Genomic DNA, 25,237 nt, shown 5'->3' with positions numbered 1-25,237 from the left:
TAAACCAAAACAAAATTCCCAATAATGTCCCTAAAGATGTCATTCATGAATGACTGGAAGACTGCCGGGGCATTAACAAGACCAAAAGGCATCACCTGATATTTATAATGTCCATGGGTGGTCATAAAGGCCGTCTTCCACTCATCCCCTTCCCGTATCCTGATTAGGTTGTAAGCCCCCCGTAGATCTAATTTGGAGAAGATGGAGGCTCCCCGTACGGACTCCAAAGCAGCTGGAATTAAAGGCAGGGGGTAACGATGTTTGACCGTACTGGAGTTCAGTCCTCTGTAATCAATACACGGCTGCAAGGAGCCGTCCTTCTTCCCAATAAAAAAAAACCTGCACAGGCTGGAGAAGAGGAGGGACGAATGAATCCTGACTCCAGAGCCTCCTTAATATAATCTTGCAAAGCCTGATTCTCTGCCTGAGTGAGAGGGTAGATCCGTCCTTTGGGTGGAAGGGTTCCAGGGAGCAACTCTATAGCACAGTCACAGGTACAGTGAGGTGGAAGCGAAAGAGCCTTCCGCTTATCAAAGGCTTGTTTCAGATGCCTGTATTGGGGCGGGATGGTAGAGTGCTCCTCCATAGAGGTTACTGCAGCAGCAACCTTAACCGGCTGACGACAACAGTTGACATGACAGGAGTGGCTCCAGGCAATGAGCTCGTTCTTGTCCCAGGAGATGTGGGGATCGTGCTTCTTGAGCCAGGGAAGACCCAGGATTACCGGGTAGGCAGGCGAGTCCAGGAGAAGGAGTGAAATTTCCTCAACATGAGTAGCACCAACTGTTAGAGATAGAGGGACGGTCTGCCAGGTAATCCGTCCAGGTGCAATCGGGGATCCATCCAGAGCTTGAATACAGATCGGGGGCGAGATCGGAGCCAGGGGAATATCCCACTTCTTAGCAAAAGTGGCGTCTATAAAGTTCCCCACTGCCCCCGAGTCAACAAAAACCAAAAGGGGAAGGTGTAAGTCAGTCCAGGAAATTTCAGCTGGGAATAAAGGGCCAGACGAGGTTTGAGAAAAAACGGTACTACCGACTCTAACAGTAGGCTGCGGAAGGGTTCGAGAGGGATACGGGGGTCTCAAGGGACAAGCAGGGAGAAGGTGATCAGGTGCAGAGCAATAGAGACACAGTCCCTCCCGACGGCGCCTTTCCTTTTCCTCTGAGGAAAGGGGTGCATGATGCAGAGTAGGCACCGTGGGGGTAGTACCTTCAGGACGGCCAGGACTGCTTCCATCATGACTCTCTGCTCTCCGCAGCTGAATGCGGGTGTCCAGTTCAACCACCTGAGCGATTGCTGATTCGAGAGAGCGGTTGTGAAGTGGCGAGAGCACCAGGTGGTCCTTTAGATCTTCAGAGAGACCCTTATAAAAAAGGCAAATCAGGGCTTCAGGGTTCCAGTCAGACTCCGTGGCGAGGGCTTGGAAGTCAGCCACATAATCATTCAGAGATCCATCACCCTGACGAAGCGAGGCGAGCCGGAGATGAGTCAGGTCCGGGTTGACTGGAGAAAAACGTGCCTGGAGCCGGTCAGCAAAAAGCTGGAAATCAGCAAACTGAAAATCTCCCCTAGCAATCAACACAGCTGCCCAGTCCAGAGCCTTGCCAGTGAGCAAGGAAAGGGCGAAACCGATCTGCTCCCGGGGAAAAAAAAAATGCTCAGGATGCAACGGGAAAGCCAAGGAGCATTGCGCAATAAAACCCCTACAGCCCGCAGTGTTGCCGTCATATCTTTCCGGGAGAACAAACGGTGAGGTTACGGGAGTGGTGGGCGGGGTCACAGGGATCGGAGCAGTGGTCTGTGCTGGAGGCAAAGGGACAGGGGAGGGCGGAAGGCTAGCGACGTGGTTGGAGAGAATGTGGAGCGAAGATTGAAGCTGGGTGAGAGCTTGGGAATGGCGATTGAAAAGTGAGCGAAAAGCTTGTGCGTCCGCGGGATGCATCTATTGGCTCGGTATTCTGTTAGAAATCCCTGGTGGGAAGATACAAGGATCCTGTGCAGACGCAGGCACGGGTAATAGATGAGGCAGGCGAACAATCCAAAACAAGAGCCAAGGTCGTGGTCAAAAGGCGAAAGGCAAATCGCAATCCAGGGAGATCTCCGGTAGCAAACAGTCCGAGGTGAGAGGCGAGGTGCAAAGTCGAAAAGGCAGAAGGGGAGTCCAAAAACCAGAATAAACGAGGTACAGGAAAAAACACCAGGTAGAGCTCTCAAGGAGTAGACTCAATACCGAGCAGTGGGAAGCAGGTGAAGATGAGCAGGTGGTTTAACTCGTGCGGCGGCGTTTGTTAATAATCACCCGCTGCTGGGGCTGATTAGCTCGCTTACGAGTTGGTCTTGACTGCCTGGTGGTCGTGACACAGCTTTCATTTTTACGCTGACGATACTCAAATATACATCCATACCAAACCTGACACTGATGTGGCTGTCTTTATTCTATCTAATTGCATCTCTGACATAAAAATGTGGATGACTCAAAACTTCCTTCATCTTAACTGCGACAAGACTGAAGTCATGCTTATTGTCACCCTTCATCAACTTCGTAAAGCCAGTCCTGTAACCCTATCTGTAGATGGTTCTGTACTTGAGCTTCAATCAAAATTGAAAAATCTTGGGATTATATTCGATTCTGGCTTAACATTCGACCCACATGTGCAGCATACTGTCAAAACATCTTTTTTCACCTCAGAAATATCGCCAGACAATGCCCTATGCTATCACAAACTGTGGCTGAAAAGCTGATCAACACATTTGTGTCCTCTCGAATTGACTAATGTAATGCTCTAATTGCTGGGGTATCTAAATCTACTCTGAACAAACTGCAGTATGTCCAAAATTCAGCAGCCAGAATCCTGACCAGGTCTAGTACAAGTGTTCACATTACTCATATCCTGGAGCCCTTGCACTGGCTTCCGGTCAAATTCCATGTAGACTTTAAAATCCTCATCCTCACCTATAAGGCTCTGCATGGCTTGGCACCTCAGTACCTGTCTGAACTTTTATCGCCCTACTCCCTACCTCGCAACCTTCACTCTTCTAATTCTGCTCTCCTTACTGTCCCCCAAGCCCGTCTATATTGTATGGGTGACAGGGCCTTCTCCTGTTATGCCCCCAAGCTCTGGAACTCTCTCCCCAAGGATATCAGAGAGTCATCTTCTCTAAACTCCTTCAAATCCAGACTCAAAACCCTCTTTTTCAGAAAAGCTTTACTTAACTGGTTCCATTCTTCACCCCTCTGCTTTTCTTAGTATCACCATCCACAGTCTCCTCTATATATTGTAATTGTGTTTTATCTTGTGTATTCTTCTTATTTATTGTTGTTGTCATCCTGTAAAGCGCTCTGAGAAGCCACCTTTAAAGGTGCTATATAAAATAAAGTTTATTATTATTATAACAAGTCATACAAATGCAAATAAGAATATACATAATTACCAGTGGTGAAGATTTAGTATAAATGACAGTATTCTTATGCTGAGTAGATGATCTACTAGACTGTAGATGACCACTACAATTATTACACAATGTACTGTTTATACAGTAGTGTCATAATAGGCGAAGGAACAAAACCTGGGCACTTCACTATACAGTAAGAATATTTTACGGAATGGGCAAAATACATTCCAGGTCAAGCATAATGCAGCTGAAGATCCCCTTAAAAAACTGTATAGAAGTACTGTGCATACAACAGAAAAGACATTGCTGAAGACAACAAAAATGTAAATGTAGAAATGAAGTCAGGGATGCATCTGAAAAAAAAATTCTGAAGCTGTGGTAGAAGTAGACAGTCTAAACATTTCAAATGTATATCATGTTTACCTGCCAAAGTTAATACTAAATTTATTTATTTTTAAAACTAACGTCATCATTGTAGGCATCCTCTCACGAGGCACCAGTAAATGTAGGGGTTTGTGCATCTACTGGGACAATTATTAATTGTCGCAGTAAGTCACAAAAATGATTCTTCTGATGGCTATTAGAATCCAACCTTGCGGGATAACTTAAACAACGCACACACAGGGTACTAATAAACGAAAATACATTAATTAATACATAAAATGTGCATATAAACATAACAGATCTTATTGGAGGGTAGCAGAATACAAAAGGTACATATTCAATCCCAAAGAGTTACAAATACCAAGAGGGACATACGTTCAGTATATCATTCATTTAGACTGTTTCGTAAATGAACTTGGTTACAACTTCTACACTACTCAAAAGCAAGTACAACACTCATAGGAATTAAATTGATATCAACTCTGGTTGAGGTAACAATTTAATTCTCAAGCGGTAATGGAGAATGTTGAATACTCATCCAATCTGTGGGGATTCAGATCTCCCACAGGCACAAAGAAGCAGTGGCAGGCTTGTTGCTGTCCAATCGGTGCTCTCTGGCTCTGTGCCAGGCAGTGCTGTTGCGGCATGCGACGTGGTGGGAGAGATTCCTGCTGCAATGCACTGCTGATGCTCTCTGAAGACCGGCTAGTTAGTGTTGGCTGAAACTAACAGAGTTGTGCACAGGAGAAAAGTGACTGCGGGTCCCAGCAGGTCACACTACTTAGGCAGGAAGACCAGTTCATTCCTGATGAAGCGCTAGTCCTGAATACTTATTCAGCTGTCCACAGTTCCGACCGTAGTTCACTTGTTGATCAGGTGAGCGTTCACGGTGGGTTCATGAGGGCTAACCTCGGGTGGATCCTCTGGTTACGCACTGGCTACCTCCATTCTCCACTCTTAGAACAAATGAAAGTCCTGCACTCGGACACACTGGCCGTTACGTGGTGGTCCGAGCTGAGTCTGAGAATGTCCAGGAGGCGCACTGAGGCATTCTGTATTGCCTGTTTTACCTGGAGGAACTGCCGGTCATTCATTGGTTGAAAGTTTCATGGGCATCAGAGACCCAGGGTTAACCTGCCCTACCAGTTCCTGATTGGCTGATGATGAGTAACAATGCACTCTGACCTTAGAGTTGTAAACAACTTTGAATAAGACTATCCCAGAATCTCCCAGACTTTGAGGTGCCAGAGTTAACCATTTGTTAGGGTTGCTGGAGAATCTCAGCTTTGGGAGTTGTTCCTTATCAGGACACTCTATCAGCTAGAAAAACACCCTAGATGTGAACCAAATGGAATGGCCTCTCCGTATCAAGAATCACTGAGATGAAGGAGAGAGGGACTGGCGAGGGAGAAGAAAACTTAATTCCTGAACTTTAATAAGCCTTGCCGCTACATCATTTTAAATCATCATTAAATATAATGTTCTATCAATGTTAAATATATTGTATTACTCCTTTAATATGAATGGAAGAAAAGGGCAAACAATCTTAATTTAGCCTGTCATTATAATTAGAATATTTGTAGTACATGAATAGAAAATTAGGTAGTGTGTATTGTTTTTGGCCACAGCTGTAATGATTCAACACATCAGAAAAGACAAGCTTCATGATAATGCAAAGGACGTCCTGCACAGGTTTTTTGAGAAATATAAAAACATGTTTAATGTAATCAAGCAAGATAGTCAAAACATATTATATTCTGTTGACATACAGTATGGGTCCATCACAAGTCTTGTAACTGGGGCAGTATTATCAGCTTCTTCAGGAACAATAAAGACTGCACCGAGGAAAACTGGATGTAACTGGTTGAAAATGTGTTACTGTAGGTCTTCTTCTTGTAGACACTATTGTCAATGTCGCCAGTTGGCAAATTAAAAAAATAAACCTGTGTGATGTTGTTTTCCTAATCATACATTGCTACATCACTTTTGATTGTTTCTTTTTAACAGCAATGTCAAACAAAAATAAAAACATTGGCAAATAAACACCAAAGACTCCCTGTAACCTCATTCAATCACCTGAGCCTATCATGAAGAGAAAAGGAAAAGAATCACATTACACATATTTCACATTTCAAATCATTGCATCAGCCAGACCACAGAAATAATTATTTCAACTATCAAATGAGATCGATGTCAAAACAATATCTGCTATTTTTGCAGAAGACTTATTTTAACAGCATAAATCTGTATTCATTCCTTTGAAATAATGGGAAAGATACAGTACCAGATGAAAAGCATTGTTACAACTGTGCAGATATTTCACAAGTCTTTTAGAAGCTTACTGTACCTTTTCTTATAGATCCCTTATTGAATTACTGGCCGTACAAAACGTTTTATGCATTTATTTAAAAAACATACATATTTAATTGACTTAAAACTTTAGCTTTTAACTTTGCATAAGTTAAATGGATTCCCTTTTCTTTTAAACTTTCAGTTCTTAGAGATTTGGCTTAGCATTTGTTAGAGATTAATTTCTGGTTGCTGCCAAATGATCACCATGTTCATATCAATGGTAGTGTTCCACTCTGATTCTATACAGTACATTACAAAAAGAATTTGATATGACACAGAGCAAAACAGAAGTTAAATTAACAGTGGTGTGAAAAAGTGTTTTCCCCCTTCCTGATGTCTTATTTTTTTGCATGTTTGTCACACTGAAATGTTTCAGATCATCAAACAAATTGAAATATTAGACAAAGATAACACAAGTAAACACAAAATGCAGTTTTTAAATGAAGGTTTTTATTATTAAGGGAACAAAAAAATCAAAACCTACATGGTCCTGTGTGAAAAAGTGATTGCCCCCCCTGTTAAAACACATCAACTGTGGTTAATCACATCTTTGGAAAGCTGAGTTCAATTTCTCTAGCCACACCCAGGCACGATTACTGCCACACCTGTTCTCAATCAAGAAATCACTTAAATAGGACCTGCCTGACAAAGTGAAGTAGACCAAAAGATCCTCAAAAGCTAGACATCATGCTGTGATCCAAAGAAATTCAGGAACAAATGAGAAACAGTAATTGAGATTTATCAGTCTGGAAAAGGTTATAAAGCCATTTCTAAAGCTTTGGGACTCTAGCGAACCACAGTGAGAGCCATTATCCACAAATGGCGAAAACATGGAACAGTGGTGAACCTTACCAGGAGTGGCCGGCCGACCAAAATTACCCCAAGAGCGCAGTGATGACTCATCCAAGAAGTAACAAAAAAAAACACAACAACATCCAAAGAACTGCAGGCTTCACTTGCCTCAGTTAAGGTCAGTGTTCACGACTCCACCATAAGAAAGAGACTGGGCAAAAATGACCTGCATGGCAGAGTTCCAAGACGAAAACCACTGCTGAGCAAAAAGAACATAAAGGCTCGTCTCAGTTTTGCCAGAAGACATCTTGATGATCCCCAAGACCTTTGGGAAAATACTCCGTGGACTGATGAGACAAAAGTTGAACTTTTTGGAAGGTGTGTGTCCCATTACATCTGGCGTAAAAGTAACACAGCTTCAGAAAAGGAACATCATACAGATGCAGCCATTCAAAGTGCGCGGCACAGACATGTACCGGAGGTAATTGGCTACGGCCTCGTGCATCATGACGCACGTTGACGCAAAATAACGCGGTAAGTGATTGGTTGACCGACTGGGGCACTCGTGGTCTGTTGGTCGGTCGTAGAAAGATTTAAATGTCTTTACTGTGCCCGTTTTAGTATTGAATATTTATATGGAATTTTACCACTGAAGGGAAATCTTAGTAGCTGAGCATAAAAAGAATAACAGCATACTGTAATGCGTTTAAAGGCCATAAACTATATTAATTTTGGAAAATAAACATACAGTATATGGCTGGTCTCGGTACTTTAAAGAAAAAATACACACCAGTATTCCATTTCTCCCTAAACATTTTAAGCATCGAAGTCTTTAACTAATGTGATACCAGAGTCAACAAGCATACTTTTAGAATTTGATTAAAAGGGAATATAATATGGAATCGCGTATCTAAAGAAATTAATAACGATATAATCATAGTAATGTACCGCAACACAAGAATAGTACACGCTGTACATCGTCTGTTGATGATGTTTCTGTAGGGCTTTTTCAGCACTCTCCATGTGACCCTGCCGGTGGCGCTGTGGGTTAGGTTTCTGACTCCCACATCAGATGGTGAGTGTTCGAATCCAGCCGAAGCCATGACTTTTTTTTTTAACAAACATTTCTTTGAAAAAATTAAACTTTTCCCTGTTTCAGAGATTAAATAAAACCTCACTCGCACCAAACAAATTTATATTTCTAAATATCACAACATGATTGAATTTAAGTCATTTTAATAACAATGAATAGTCACCTATGCGTTACAAAATAAACATTTATATTGATTTAAATCGTAAATGCGTGTTTAAATATATGTGTTTTTTGATTCACAATCAGACAAATGCAATTGATATCTTTGTCTTCTAAGTATCTTAATAAACTTTCAGCATAGTTTTCTCCCCGTTTAGATTTATTTTTCTTGGGATCAAACGTGGAAAGATTAGATTGTAATCGTTTTTATTTTTTAAATACATTTTATAAAAGTGTAATCTATGCTAAAAAGCTGTACACCACCTGCTATAAAGATACATATTGTAATACTTATGGGTTCGGATAGGACAGACACTAGAACTCAGACTTGCGGAGTTAAAGCAAGTTAAAGCCTTGATTTTATAAATCACCTTTAAAAGTGGCATCTCAAAGCAATACAGTAGATGTAAAAACAGTTAAAAGGACCACAGATTACAAAGTAAATACCCAACACTGATTGTACCCATCTGTCATTCTAATAAAGCACCTTGAATTGAATTGAGAGACAGAGAGAGAGAGCGAGTGAGCGAGAGAGCACAGCCATGACGGACAGGCAAATAAGATACACTCCACAGACATTCACAACAGCGAACTATCATAAAACGTTTGCACATATAGTTAAATTATTTGTTTTTTAGGAAGTTAAAAAAACACTTGAATTACTTATCCAGTCTCTCTAAATAAGATTATTTTTCAAGCAATGCAACTAACGTCGGGCAACGTGTTTTTTTTTAAATCAACATTGACAGACACATCTTAAATCTTGTCAGTCAGCTCTTTTTTCTCTATTTGAATTGTGGCGATTCAAACAACCTGGGATAACAAGTGGTCTCCAAGTCACCGAGCTCACAGAGCTTCAACAACAGATGACAATTCCCTTAGTCCTTCCTTAGTCTTCCTGAAATTGTCAGATTATGAGTGAATAAAAGCATTTTATTAAAAACACGTTTGCGTTTGTTTGGGAGCTATATTATGTATTTTTCATATGTAAGATATAATGATGTGTTCCCGCTTACACATCGCACGACTTTAAAAGCTAGAAAAACAGGTTTCGATTTACATTATCTGGCGAGCCTTGTTTTGTCAGCACAAAAAAAAAAAAACAGAAAATACACAAGGGGGGAGGGCAAGCGAGAGAGAGTTTTTTGCCCTCTGTCAAAAAACCCCAAATCACCCGGGGAAGAGACTCTGGGGGGGATCATTGTATGGTACAGAGCGGAGCTCAGTCACTCCAAACAAGTAGTAAAGAGAGAAGAGTCAACAATTGATTTAAGGACGATCTGTCAAAGTGCAATGAAATACAATATTGTTGTTTTTATCCTGTAAAGCGTTTTGACAAGCCACCTTTAAAGGCGATATATAAAAGCTCTGATTCTTATGGAATGTGTTTTCTTTCTTCTTTTTTTCAGCATGGAATAAGCCTATTACTTGATTCTTATGGAAAATTATTTTTTTTTAATCGCGTATCTAAGGAAATAGCAGTATAACCTTGTTCATGCACAAACAGTGGCATGTTACATTATTAATTTGGGTGTCTCCTCTTGCCAGAAAGCTCTAAATTGCATTTTGAGTGCGGTTTTTGACTTTTTCTAAATTGCAACCCGTAAATAAAGCTGATACTGTTTAGACTTTTAATTATTTTAAACTGTATTACAGCAGCACAATGCAACGTAAATTGCAAAAATGCACTTGGAATCTGTCCAAGCCCTACTTTGTCAGGCATTTTCTTTTACTGTAACGGACATAAAAACTCCCTTGCTTTTAACAGAGCGTTTCATAATTTCTAACTACGAAAATTATTAAAACTGTGACACTTATCATTCAACCAGAGCTCGAAATATCACAAGGATCCTCTAGAGCACAGCAAAGACTGTATTAAAAGTATACTAGTGACAAACTTGATCTTTTTTTCTGAACCGGGGAAAATCGGATCATGTTTCTCTATAACAATAATAAAAAACATTATTTTACATATCACCTTAAGGACAGCACATACAAGGGTTAATTGCACAATGGACTGCGCAAAGAAACTTAAAATAGTCTTCTTTAGGTGTGAGGGCAGCAGTGGATCGCAGCAGGCATAATCAGCAAATTAGGAAAACAAAGAACAGGATAGGTGAGATGTGTATCCAGAGAGCGAGTGATCAGAAAAAGGAACAGGTGTTACGCCCAGGTTTTCGCTGAAAGACTATGTTCGGGAAAACTGCTAAGCCCCTCACAAAGCAGGAACTGATTGATGCGATCTATAAATTCTGGGAGGAAGAACTGACCGAACAAAATTGTAACAATTTTATTAACAGGCTGTTTCGTGTTCTTCCTAGGATTGTTGACCGGGGCGGGGGACATTCGGGAATGTGAGTCTGAGAAAGACAGTCTCACGTTTGTGGACAGTCTGTCCACAAACAAAACATTCCTGTTAGACAAGAGGAATGTAAAATAAACAATTACTTTTTGTCAATGAAAACCGGTGTTTGTGTCTCTCTCTGCTGGATGTCTCTCTCTCTCTGCTGAATGAATAAAAGCATTTTATTAAAAACGTGTTTGCATTTGTCTGGGTATTTACTTTGTAATCTCTGGTTTACATCTACTGTATTGCTTTGAGATGCCACTTTTAAAGGTGATATGTAAAATAAAGTTTTTTTTATTATTGTTATAGAGAAACATGATCAGATTTTCCCTGGTTCAGAAAAAAAGATCTAAAGTGCTTAGACCTAACTTTCTTAATTCGATGTATTTAAAACAGTGAACTACTGTTGGTGTAACATATTCAGAAATGCAATCGAGAATAGTTTTGTGGTGTTTGTATAGATGAAACGTTCCTAAAACGTAAAACGTAACAAAATTAAAGACGATTAAAATCTGTAATCTTTCCACTTGTACTGTATGTCATCGGAAAATACAAGACGTTTCTGCTTTGTGTAAGGATGGTATCAAAAGTAATCTAAGTGGTGAGAAAGCTGTGCTCAATGATAATTAAGGGACTCAAAAGTAAAAGGAGATGCTTGATATTGCTTGACTAATTTTAAAAACTTAGTTATAAATGCAGACGCTATCTCAATGCCGCGCCGGGTCTAAATATCTAAATATACATTCGCCCCGGGCAGAGGCCAAAGAGCGCCCGGCTGGGATGCGCGGGGAAGAGCAGGACAGGAGTAAAAGTGGTCAGGGCGGGGTTTAGGAAGGCCGCCGACCAGTGTGGCTGTCCCACAGTGAAGCGGGCGTACAGTCTGGGGAGGTATCCGTTTTCCTTGTAAATAGTTCCCTGCTTCTGCACCCCTGGGTCTTACTCTCTCTCTCTTTTCTCTCTCACGGTGTGTTGGCTCGCGCTGTTGGCGGGCGGGGGCACGGGAGAGCCGGGCTAGCAGGTGGTGATGGAGAGGAAAAATAAAAGCTTTCACTTCCTTTAACTCCGCAAGTCTGAGTTCTTGTGTCCGTCCTATCCAAACCCGAAAGTATTACAATATGTATCTGTATAGCAGATTGTGTACAGCTTTTTAGTATAGATTACACTTTTCTAAAACGTATTTAAAAAATAAAAATGATTACAATCTAATCCTTCCACGTTTGATCCCAAAATCCCAAGAAAATAAATCTAAACGGGGAGAAAGCTATGCTGAAAGTTTATTAAGATACTTAGAAGACTACACAGCCCAATTTATGTTGCATTTGTCTGATTGTGAGGCAAAACAGCCCTACACAGCCCTGTCGCAGTACACCAATATAATCATATCGTTATTAATTTCTTTAAATACGCGATTCCATATTATATTAGCAGAAAAGCTTAAAACTACCACTTTTTTACACGCTATTTCACGTTAGTTAAAGACTTCGATGCTTAAAATGTTTAGGGAGAAATGGAATACCGGTGTGTATTTTTTCTTTTAAGTACTGATTCCTGGAATGTGACTGGCTGACACCCTTCTGAAGTGGTTCCATAATATCTGGTATACGGAAAAGAAAGCGTTGATAAAAAAGCCTGGATTCTCATGTATCTGATACAAGTATCTTTTAATACAGTCTTTGATGTGCTCTTGAGGATCCTTGTGATATTTTGAGCTCTGGTTGAATGATAAGTGTCGCAGTTTAAATAATTTTCGTAGTTAGAAATTATGAAACGCTCTGTTAAAAGCAAGGGAGTTTTTATGTCTGTTGCAGTAAAAGAAAATGCCTGACAAAGTAGGGCTTGGACAGATTCCAAGTGCTTGTACAAATGTGCTAAAGAAATTATACTTTGAGTTTACAGCTTGTCCAAAGTCATTCATTATTAATACTATTAGTAATATCTTCGGTAAAGGCTTTGATGCATAAATATTTCTGATAAAGGTAGGTTGTGTATTTTTGTCCAACTGAGCAATCTTGCTTTCATAAAATATACCAACTTTTTAATGACTGATGATTAACATGCTGTAATACACAGTTTAAATTTAAAAGCTCAAATGCTGTACATGAGAGGTTAAGCGTTATTGGCTCCTCCTGGCTGTTTTACAAGGTGATGCCGGATACTTTCCGGCATGACGTCAAATGACGCGATTTACCGCGTGATACTGCGTTTTGATGCGACACGCCCACCGGGTATACCGCGAAATACCTCACCCATTTTGAATGGCTGCATCTGTACCAACAGTAAAATATGGTGGTGGTAGTGTGATGGTCTGGGGCTGTTTTGCTGCTTCAGGACCTGGAAGACTTGCTGTGGTAAATGGAACCATGAATTCTGCTGTCTACCAAAAAATCCTGAAGGAGAATGTCCGGCCATCTGTTCGTGACCTCAAACTGAAGTGCACTTGGGTTCTGCAGCAGGACAATGATCCAAAACACACCAGCAAGTCCACCTGAATGGCTTAAGAAAAACAAAATGAAGACTTTGGAGTGGCCTAGTCAAAGTCCTGACCTCAATCCGATTGAGATGTTGTGGCATGACCTTAAAAAAGCGGTTAAGGCTCGAAAACCTTCCAATGTGGCTGAATTACAACAATTCTGCAAAGATGAGTGGGCCAAAATTCCTCCACAGCGCTGTAAAAGACTCATTGCCAGTTATCGCAAAGGCTTGATTCCAGTTGTTGCTGCTAAGGGTGGCCCAACCAGTTATTAGGTTTAGGGGGCAATCACTTTTTCATACAGGGCCATGTAGGTTTGGATTTTTTTTCCCTTAATAATAAAAACCTTCATTTAAAAACTGCATTTTGTGTTTACTTGTGTTATCTTTGTCTAATATTTCAATTTGTTTGATGATCTGAAACATTTCAGTGTGACAAACATGCAAAAAAATAAGAAATCAGGAAGGGGGCAAACACTTTTTCACACCACTGTATAATTGAATTTATGTTTAATACTCACAATGGGATTGTGATGTACAGTAGGTAGTTTTGGCTCTGTAAGAAGCTACCATATTAGTTTAAAGGGGAACAGCAGCCCAAGTTTCTCAGACTGGTTATCAAACCTGGGAAACAAATAAATTAATTGATAGTATCCCAACATTTTAGAAATTCTGAATTAAGCACAAAATTGTGAACTTTGTAACTAGTAATGTATAGTCATCGTGTTACAAACCCCTTGTCTAACCACAGGCGAGAGTGAGAGTTTGCAATAATTGTAACGTGAAATGGCCCTTTCTGCTCACTAGTCGCTGTAATGTCTAATATAATGTGATGTACAGCACAAGCTGATACGTACAGTTTAGTACAGCTGATTCAATTTTGTCTTTTGCACTCAATAGGAGTGGGATTCCACAGGAGACAGAAAAAGCCTCCTTACGCATCCAGATTCCCCAGCCATATCACACACTGCAAGGGTGCCACCTTATCTTTGGTCCAACTGATAACACATAGATTGACACAAGACCTTACATTTTTAGAATCTGTCAGTGTCCAGAAACTAAATGAGTTCTGTATGTGAGATTTAAAGATGGAACCATATTAATATGACACCAGACTTTACAAGTACCTTATAGTACCAATTAACATGTAATCAATCAGGCCAAACAATTATTTTATAAGGATTTTCTATCATGATGAAGCTACTAGCTTTAGCTTTTTTTAAAAAAAAAAACAGTTCAGAACAAAATTGAATTCCATGTAATAAAAAACATAAAAATGGATGCTCTCACAAAAGAGCAAGAGAATGTGTGTGGGAGAGTACTAATTAAAACAGCCTTTCTGCAAAAGGAATACAACCAAGGTTTTAAACCTCATTTCTAAAATTGAGCTCCAGACCTAAGAAAAAAACCCACACTTAGTTTGGACATTGAATATACAACAATTAAATGGTGAAAATTCTGCTGCTGAAATTTGGTAGCAGCATGGTTTGGTAGCAGCATGTTTTCTATTCCAGAAAACTAAATACATTTCCATTGTATGATATTCCCTGTTTAGAGCACATAATAATTCTGAAAAATAACAAACTAATATATATTTTATCATTACCTTTCCTTTTTCTAGAACAACATGCTGAGCTCAAGTGACTGTCTTACCTTGTTTTATTTGCTACAAAATAGATTCATGCAGTTTTTCACAAAACAGCACAGAATGTGTTATACATTCCAGGGATCTAAAAGATGTTTCTTCATTACATTATTATATGTTTTACAGATTCTCTTTTCCAGAGCGACTTACCTTTCTGTTCCATTTTAAGGATCTGAACAAACTATTTTCTTATTGTTTTCTTTAGTTTTTTTCTACTTTTTATTGGACTTTTATTGTGACTTCATCACGGAGGGCCAGCGGGATGCGGCGCAGTGGCTGGATGACTGTACTCACGGTGGTGTCAATCAGGGACTTTTAATCAGGTGGTTAAAAGCATCGATGGAGCCGAGACCATGGAATGCCACAGGCCACTGGAACTGACATGGAAAGCTGAAAGTGAGAATGGCTGAGCTGCTGTTATTAAGCAGAGAGATCCCAAAGTGAATGAAAAGGTCCAGTCTCAGGAGGTTGGCACTGTGGGGTGGCGAAGTGCAGTTTCAGAAGCTCAATGGCTTCAGTGTATAATGCAGCAGGGCCGAGAGTGTGTCTCTTTGTCCCTAGCCAGTGTAAGAGGATCAGTTTTTTCGGACGTTCAGCACGTTTCTGAGGTCAAGTGCAGCCCAGTAAGTCTCAAAAGACCCCAGCCAGCGAGTCTGGGTAAAGGCAGGAATGGGGAGGTGGGAGTGAAAGCTCCATCCTCGTCACCAATGTTACACCACAGAAAGTCAGGGACTTAGGTAGACAGGTTTCACAAACATCTGCTCTTTATTGTGCATAACTTCTAACTAACACAAACCAGTTTGATCTTATTGTCATGAGTCGCAGAGAGTCATAGGGGCTATTAAGAGCACTATGACTGAGGTACTGGGGGGTGTCACTCTGACAGTAACAGGAGCGCGCTGCAGCTCTCTACACCACGCTGTGATTTTCACGACTGAAAATCCTAGGAAAAGTCGTGTAGTGTGATGCCGGCATAAGATGAACTGGCTTCCCATGCAGGGTGTACCCTGAGTTGTGCCCGTTGTTTGCTCTGAATCCCCTACGGCCCTGAATAATCAGAAGTGGTTAGAAAATGGATGAATGTATTGATTGATGTTTTAACAATTATGAAGCTAGATCAATATATTTTAAAAATGGTATTAAAAAGGCAAGAAATTACAGTTAAATGTTTCAGTCAGAGACATTCATGAAATCTTTTTCTGTTTGCACATTAACTGCCACAATCAGTTTTTACTGAAGTTAAACTTGTTACTGAAGTCACAATTTAGCATTCAGAAAATACAATATACACTTTTTGAAAAAAATACAAAAAACATATGAAGCTCCATTAATCAATTCTGTGACACATGTTATTCTTAAAAATTGCTGGTGTCTTTAGCATATCCTAAGATTAAAAAAAATGATTTTTATAAATAGAAATTGCACCACATACAAAAAATTATCTACTAATTTTGAGTAGCAATCAAATATCATTTGTTACTTTTCTGGGTGATTAACCATAAAATTTAGTATTGAGTTTTAAATTGAGTAGAAATTATGTTCAATAGGAATCTTCCAGTGCAATGTGTCATTAATTGATTATGTATTTTATCAGAGGTATTGGATTTCATATTTGCAAATCAACTGTCAAATATACAATGGATGGTCATATTTCAGTTGTTTTGTTACGACTAATGTATTCTTCATCGTTAAGAAAATGGATAAGCATTTAAAAAGCAGTAGATCTGATACTAAATCAATCTATATTTTATACAAGAGTATTATATAAATGGTAAATTAATGTGAACTAGTATTTGTATTAAACTTATTCAACCTCCTCAAAAGAAGCTGCAAGAACAGATATATTTTGATTGTATTTTACATTTTTGAAATACCCACCCCTGTCAGAGATCAACTAGAGATCACTATCTCTCAGCTTAACTGATTTCTGAGTTCAAGCTAGAGTCCCATTTACCCAGGGAATGTTTTGCTGCTAACATTTGTTTCCCCCAACACTTTCTTAAAGGCCTCATCCAAATAAGATTTTAATGAGTTTAATGGAGTGAGAATAGAGACTAGCAAATCTGTTTCAAATTCTTATATCTTTCTTACTGGTGTAAACAGTTCTTAGTCTGAGTTTGTGTGCGTTTATGGTTATTTTGTTTTAAAAAACAAAACCTTCACCCACACAATTGATATTGGAGGACTGCTTTTTAAGATAATTTATCTTCTTTAAATTCAACAGGGGACATTGGCACAAGCCAGAATGAGTAAAACATTTTGGAATTACTGCAGACTACAGGAAAATGTAATACTACATGGATAATGTTAAAATAATAACACCTAATACTTGGTTGCCTACAGGAGGGGTTATAACCCCTTTTCCCTCTATTGCAATTTTGGTGCACATGACGTCTCCCCCCAAGGCCTGCAGTCAATGCCCTCTGGCTGCAGTCTTGTCTACCTTTGTTTCCCTTCCCTCTCTTGCCAGAGGCATAGTTTGTTTATATACTCCAGATGATGTGATCCAAGTCTGCTAATCAAAACCTGACAGACCTGACAGCAGTGCCGTGATGTATTAGGTGTATATGGTTTTCTTCACATTAATAATATATACACATTAGGAACTGACTGCTCATACAGTTGACTGGAACACATGACAACCAAAATAATTGGAAAATACATAAAAACATCTAACAATTTAACAATCCCATGAACACTTCTAAACCTAAATGCATAAGAACCATTGTGTCATTAACTTAAAGAAAATATACAAGGTATTTTTAAAACAATATCCATTGTGAAAATAAAATACGGGAAAATGTATGAAAATAAGACGGTAGGAAGATACATTATAGGTACAAATGGTAAATGAAAAAATTATACAGTAAGTGAAAAAAATATTATTCTAAGTAGTCATGATTATAGGTATTGATTTAATATCATTTATAAGTAAAAATCTTACATGAGCATCAAAAGACAACCACTCAATGCATGTTTATATTCAAAATATACATAGATTGTGTTAGCAAATAGTAATGAGGACCCTATGCAGAAAAACCAGGACGATCTCCAGAGGCGTAGTCGAAATAACAGTCCGAGGTCCGAAAGCCAAAGGTAAACAAACCGGTACAAAAGTACAAAACCAGAAGCAGAGACGTAAGCCATGAGGAAGCCGAGAGTCAAAACCAGAATGATATCAAAGTACCAAAACAAAACCAAGAGATGTAGTTGGAGAACAAACCAGGGTCAGGAAGCCAAAAACCAAGTAGTAAGTAATTGTGAAGTCAAAGTAGCTCAAACCTGGAAAAACCCTAATACTGAGCACAGGGGAGAATGTGAAGCAGCATTAAATAGGCTGGGGTAAATGGGCTAATTGGGAACCATGCTGGAATGCAAGGTGGAATGATGAGCCCTCCGGGGCGTGGCGTAACAGATTGTGGATATTAATTAAATATTTTGGCATCAGTTTGATTAATGACCATTCATTATTGACTATGAAAGTGTAATGAAATTTGCACTAAATCACTTCATTAGTGTGAGATGACTGGGTAGAGGTCATATTGTGTGTTAAATGTCACTCATGATAAAAAATAAAGAAAAAACACAGAAATGGAAAAATGTACGACCCAATCAAAACAACAAAGCCTTTGTGCCTCTGCTATGTTGCAGCAACAAGCCAAGTGGATTTGGTAACAGTGGAGCTAAGTGCTCTTTAGCGATGAATCAAGACTTTATGTAAACCACCCTGAGAGTACCGAGCGAGCAAGTACACCACGCATGTGCAAAAGAACACGCTAATGGTTGTGTACAACAGAGCAATCAATGGGGATGTACAAGTGTAAAGGTATAGGCAGGAGTATCACTGCACAACTCCACTAGCAGTGATTGATGGCAACATCACTTCACTGGTCTATGTTTTCAAGTCATGGGATCTTCTTTTGCTCTTCCTATGGGCTAATCCTTATTTTACAATGTTTCATCCGGACACTGCATGTCCTCATGCTGGCCACGTTAAAACAGCTTTCTTGAATTGTAAATCATGTCATGAATGCAACCTGATGCAAAGTATAACTCGCATACTGAATGTACGGTTTTATATTGCTTTAAATACTAGCCAAAAGTGCCATTAGCCTGTAATGTCCATTGTAGACACTATTTTAAATACAAATGCTCATTAACATAACGAATTTAACCATGTCAATTTTGTTAAGTAAAATGTCCGTGCATCTCCTAAAAAGATTGTTCCATTTTCCTGATAACTTTGTAAATCTTTAGCAATTATAATTGATTATTCTTCTGATGCATAGTGCATACAGTACACCTCAATATCTATATATCAATATTTGACTACATATGTCCTTTATTGTTTCAAATGCTACATTTGGTCTCAATTTGGTTTCACAGTCCACTTCTTTTTTTTATTCCACTTTATACATATTCAGAATTAAATAATTTGGAATTATTATGAGACTTTAAATGAGATCAAAGTGAAACTAAAGAAATATGTAAAAAACTGTTCCAAACCATAAAATTAATTATTTGACAAAACAGACCATATTAAAGTGGAACAGGAACAGGAAAAGGCATATAGTTTTTACGTAAACTATATATTTATTCATGTATACTACTTCTCTAGTTCTGGGCACATTACAAAAATGTTATTTAAAAGATTGATGACTAAAGTACAAATTAGTAAAAAAAAGTACAAAAGTAAAAAGAATTAATACAGTATATGCATGGAATAGTTGTTGATTTAAATGTTTTTAGTCTTATGTTTTCAAGTCAAACCTTAAAAAAATTGAACTTTTTGAGTTCCTGAAATGTGAAATTTGATTTTTCACTCTGTCCAGGAATATTAATTAATGCTTTAATAGGTTTATATTAATGAACACTGCAGCCCCAGATTAAACATCAAAGTGCCATTTAATGTTGTTTGTCAATGTCAGCATAAAAGTCAGTCGTATTAAATGGCGGTTTTCTAACTAGTAAAATCAAATATATAATTTTAATAAAGACGCAAATCATACCATGACAGGGCACAGTAAAATGCAGAATAACCTCTTTTCAATCTTCCTAAGCCAGTTAAGGTTATTAGCAGATCTTGGCCATTGTTTTATTGGCCAAATTTGTTTTATTTCACATTTAAAATGAAACAAGAAAATATGTCAAAAACAAATGACATCATCTGTAATGCTAACCACTAACGTTTGCCATCTTAGAGGGTAATACCTCCTTTGAGTCTTCGCAAATTATACATCCCTGTATTCTAATAGCATATTATAAGTCCCACATAGGCAGTGAAAGGACCCCCTGTTGTTTAAGGCCTATTCCCGCTTGGTGCAATGAATAAGTCTCTGTTTTCATTAGCCTTTGAAACATGACTTTAAAGAGCCACAGCTCCATTCAAATATTTATGAATTTGCAGCTTTATCTGATTCTTTAGCATTAAGGAACATGAGTAAACAGTGGAATAACATCCCATTTTCATTATGAGAATACATTTTGGAATGCTGCTTTTAATTGTAATTGTTGTGTAAAAAATACAGTTTATCATGGGACATCCTTAAAATTAAAATTCAACAATAAATTAACTGTACACAAATGTTTAGTAAACTTATGTTCCTAAGGATTTTCTTTATAATTAATTAATTCTCTAATTATTTGTTTCTGCTAGAAACCTTTGATCATGAATCCTGATAGGTTTTCATACTGAAATATGAATAACTGTCATGAATGAAAATATTAGAATATTTGTATCAAGAATTACCTTGTTAAGCATTAACAAAATATTTGCAGAGTTGACACATAGACAAAATAAACATTGCCCCAAGCTTTTGGCTTGAATGATGCAACAGTCAGCATCACACTCGCTGTTACATAACACACACACATCGTCTTCTGTCACATCTGTAAAGTGCAAAACATTATTAGTTGGTGAATAAAACACCCCGGCACACTCTTGCAGCCTAGTACACAAAAGATTGGGATTTTCTTCTCTGCTACAGATGCAGCCATTCAAAATGGGTGAGGTATTTCGCGGCATACCCCGGTGGGCGTGTCGCGGTATCACGCAGTTCACGTGTGTCACGTGACTAACTATCCGGCGTCGCCTTGTAAAACCGCCAGGGGGAGCTTAACCTCTCATGTACAGCATTTGAGCCTTTAATTCTGAACTCTGTATTACAGCATGTTAATCATCAGTCATTAAAATGTTGGTATATTTTATGAAAGCAAGATTGCTCAGTTGGACAAAAGTACACAACCTACCTTTATCAGAAATATTTATGCATCAAAGCCTTTACTGAAGATATTACTAATAGTATTAATAATGGATGACTTTGGACAAGCTGTATACTCATAGTATAATTTCTTTAGCACATTTGTACAAGCACTTGGAATCTGTCCAAGCCATACTTTGTCAGGCATTCTGTTTTACTTCAACGGGCATAAAAACTTCCTTGCTTTTAACAGGGCGTTTCATAATTTCTAGCTACGAAAATGATTTAAAATGTGACACCTATCATTCAACTAGAGCTTAAAATATCACAAGGAAAAATACACACCGGTATTCCATTTCTCCCTAAACATTGTAAGCTTCGAAGTCTTTAACTAACGTGATACCGGAGTCAACAAGCATACTTTTAGAATTTGATTAAAAGGGAATATAATATGGAATCGCGTATCTAAAGAATTTAATAACGGTATGATTATATCCGTGTACTGCGACAGGGCTGTGTAGGGCTGTTTCGCCTGCCTGATCATGCGAGCTGTCTTGTAGCCTACTGGTCTAGGTGTGTGACTACCAACTGGCAGGTTGTGTGTTCGAATCCAGCTGGTGCTGGACTTTTATTTTAACAAACATTTCTTCGAAAAAATAGGTAAGCGATATTATGGACAATCAATTGACTTTTATATTTCAAAATATCGCAACATGATCGATATTTGCGATATTTTGAACATATCTTCCCTTCTGACAGCGGTTCCTGCTTCTATTGTGTGTGTGTGTGCAACAGTAAATTTTTATAGAGAAATGGAGGCTGGACAGTATGCGCTACAATATAAACATTTATATTGATTTAAATCGTGTTCTGATTTAAATCGCAAACGCGTGTTTAATTATGTGTTTTTTAATCATAATCAGGCTAATGCATTTCTACATTTTCTGTATGAACCAGCTTAGAGGTTCATACAGAAAGACAGCTTGTGTTTAAATTGAGTGTAAGGTAATTTATGCTTCTAAAGTCATGGTCAGTATTATTGTACTGTGCTGTACTGTGTCACATTATTTTATAGCGTTTTTATTGCGTTATTAAATCCGGTGGCGCTGTGTTAGTTTCCTGACTCACATTATTTAAACTGAGACACTGATCATTCATCTCTAAATAAACTTTATTTTATATAGCGTTTTAAGCGAATAGGTAATTAGATTGCTCATAAACCTAATCGCTTTTTCTACATAAACACAGCGTGATTGCTCTCTGAAAATGCTTTTCCTTTATTTTTAAAGTAGGCTCAGATTTCAACTATAGATCGTATTATTATAAACTTTCTTGGAAAAATGTATTTTATGTAAACCATGTTTGCTATTAATTCATTTAGGGCTAAAATACGTTCATTGTCTTCCAATCGAGTCGAGTTGACATTGGAAGCCTGCCACACCCGGACTGTTAAACCAACGCATTAGCACGTCAAAGCCCATTGAGCCAGTATTGGCTTTAGTATTACCCCCTTCTCCCCTCAATTCAATTCAATTCAAGGTGTTTTATTTGCATGACAGATGTGTACAAGCAGTGTTGGGTACTGTATGTATATTGTAACGCTTACGGCAGACAGGCACTGTGTAGGAGCCGACGCACCAGAGCAGCGCCTGCAATTTTTATATTTATAACTTAGTTTTTAAAATTAGTCAAGCAATACGAAGCATCTCCTTTTACTTAGTGCCTGAGCATACTGCAACGCGTGTGAAGCCCATAAACGATATTAATTTTGGAACTTAAACATACAGTATATGGCTGGTCTCGGTACTTTAAAGAAAACATACACACCAGTATTCCATTTCTCCCTAAACATTTTAAGCATCGAAGTCTTTAACTAACGCGATACCGGAGTCAACAAGCATACTTTTAGAATTTGATTAAAAGGGAATATAATATGGAATCACGTATCTCAAGAATTTAAAGACCAGACAATCGCAAACTCGTTTTCAATAAAATTATTTTATTCATTCAGCAGTTTGTGAGAGGGACATCCAGCAGGGAGACACACACACACCGGTTTTCATTGACAAAATTGTTTTTTTTCAATTCCTCTTGTCTAACAGGAATGTTTTGTTTGTGGACAGACTGTTAGACAAGAGGAAAAGACCGCCTCCTCCTACGAAGCATTTCGTTGATCCGATCACGAATTCTTTTCCAGTCGTACGCAGCAAGGGTTGAGAATCTCCGATTCACCATCGTACTAATGGTTTCCCGGAGATTGCAAGGCAAGGCACTTTTGCCCCTGGACCCATCGATCGGCTCTTGCTTTCCCGTCTATGCCGATGCACTGCAAGTACAACCCCCCCTCCATCTCCTGGGTGATGGGTAGCAGTTGGACATCTGGGAGAATTATTCGTCCCACTGGCATCTGTGAATTCCGCTGTGCTTCCTGGGGGGAGATAGCCGGCGGGGACAGCATCAACAGATTCCTGCGCGGTGGTGAACCGGGATGGAGTGTCCTGAGGCGGTGTGTGCTCTGCGGGGGGCAGAGCTTCCGCCAGGCATTGCAGCCTGCGCGGCGGGGAGAGGCACTTTTCGGGAGACAGCTGCTCAACTGTTTGACTGCTGGAACTCTAGCCTCCCAATCCTCCCCAGTAATGCATCGTAATGCTCCCGCTGCTGCCGAAATGTCTCCATACAGGTGCTGCTTCTACAGGTTGGCACCCTGGCCAGTGGCCGAGAGCAGAGACCCACGGCCTGTGGCAAAATAACATAATTCATGTAAGAAATAAAGTCACACAGTAGTATTCATCAGTCGCGGAACAGAAGTCAAAATAAACTTTTCTTTTTTTCCGTCTTACCGCTTTCTTTTTTACTGTCCTGGTGGTAGATCGTTTCGCCCGTGCGGTGTTTTCTTGAAGAACAGGCTACGAAGAAATAATTATAATTGAATTTAAAATTCAAAACGGCAATAATACCTTGTAATATGCGCTGTAATCGCGTATTTCAGATGAAGTCTGCTGTATTTGCTTACCCTTCGCTCTTTGGAAGCTGGGGCGGCAGAAGCACCCCGTCTCTTCCCGTAAAACGCCTTGGTCTCCATACTGTACTATGGTCGCTGTAGTGCAGGTTCGCAGTTTTTTTTTTTGTGATGGGAGCTCACCCAATCCTTTGGTGTCTTTTATGCGTCACACATACTGTATTTCAGCGCCATATATTTCATGGATATTATGGAATATAATGGATGGATATCTTAGTTATCTTTCTAGTTCACAGGTTTGCATGCATAATTTAATTTTGAAAGCCACTGAGACATCAGGTACTACTGTTGTATTTATGAAAAAGAAACAAAACAAAAAACATACTAACAACTGTGCCATCCTACTCCTTAGTTAATACATTTTATTATTCATAAACAGTTAACATTGTTAGCAAAATATTTTGAATTATATTTAACCCTATTTTTTCTTTAGTTTTGTATTTAACTGATTATATGATAGTCAGACTTAATGTATATTTGAACAATGAAAATATATTTTTACAAGATTTTACATTAAGCACTTAAAATTAATATGGTTAATAATAGTAAACTGTAACATGCTGTAACAAGATTGGTTAAACTGCGAAGAAAATACTTTCAGAGAAAATGTTTCAGGTGTGAAGAACATAGATCTCCAATGCAATTTCAACCAAACCTGTTCCCACACACCCTGCCCCCACTACCATTAGAATATACACAAACATTTTAGCGTTTCATTCTGAGCAGAAGACCCTCACACCTGAAGAGTGCTGGCTGTGACGAATTAAACCGGTTTTACAGGTTTCAATCACAGACCATGTGACATGGGACTCAGTAAACTAAAACACAGCGCCACTGGATTTGATAATACCTAACCAAAATCCGCAATATGGAAACAGAACCTGTGTAATTGTTGATAGATGATGTACTCGTAACATTTTTTCAAGACGAACTACAACATTTAAAAAATGACTTGTATGTACTTGATATGTCTAATCAATCCACGGGTTCCAGCACAAAACGAAACTAAAACGCATACCGTTTCGCGCTTCTTATTAGTTGCTCAAAAGTAATTTGACCGTATGAAATGAATAATATAAACGTAGAAACATATACGTGAGCAGTACTTAAGCACTGTAGTATCGGTGTTAAGACATACCTCTCAAATACTGTAAATCAAGTTAAAAATATCTCAAGACCGATTCTGGTCGTAATGAAACCATGTTTTGTGTATGTTTTCTTTTTCATCTTGAAATAACTCATTTCTAAACCCGTTGTTTATTTATTTATCCCGTATTAATAAATAATAAATTTATTTTATTATAAATATAATAAATTTAATATAACGTTTATGTTTATTTATTTATCCCCCGCCAGGGGAGAGAGAGAACAGGGGAGGGAT

The sequence above is a fragment of the Lepisosteus platostomus genome, chromosome 3 (assembly GCF_059453375.1).
Source record: "Lepisosteus platostomus isolate fLepPlt1 chromosome 3, fLepPlt1.hap1, whole genome shotgun sequence".
In the NCBI taxonomy this organism is placed as follows: Eukaryota; Metazoa; Chordata; class Actinopteri; order Semionotiformes; family Lepisosteidae; genus Lepisosteus; species Lepisosteus platostomus.
Note: the sequence above shows the minus strand (reverse complement) of the source record.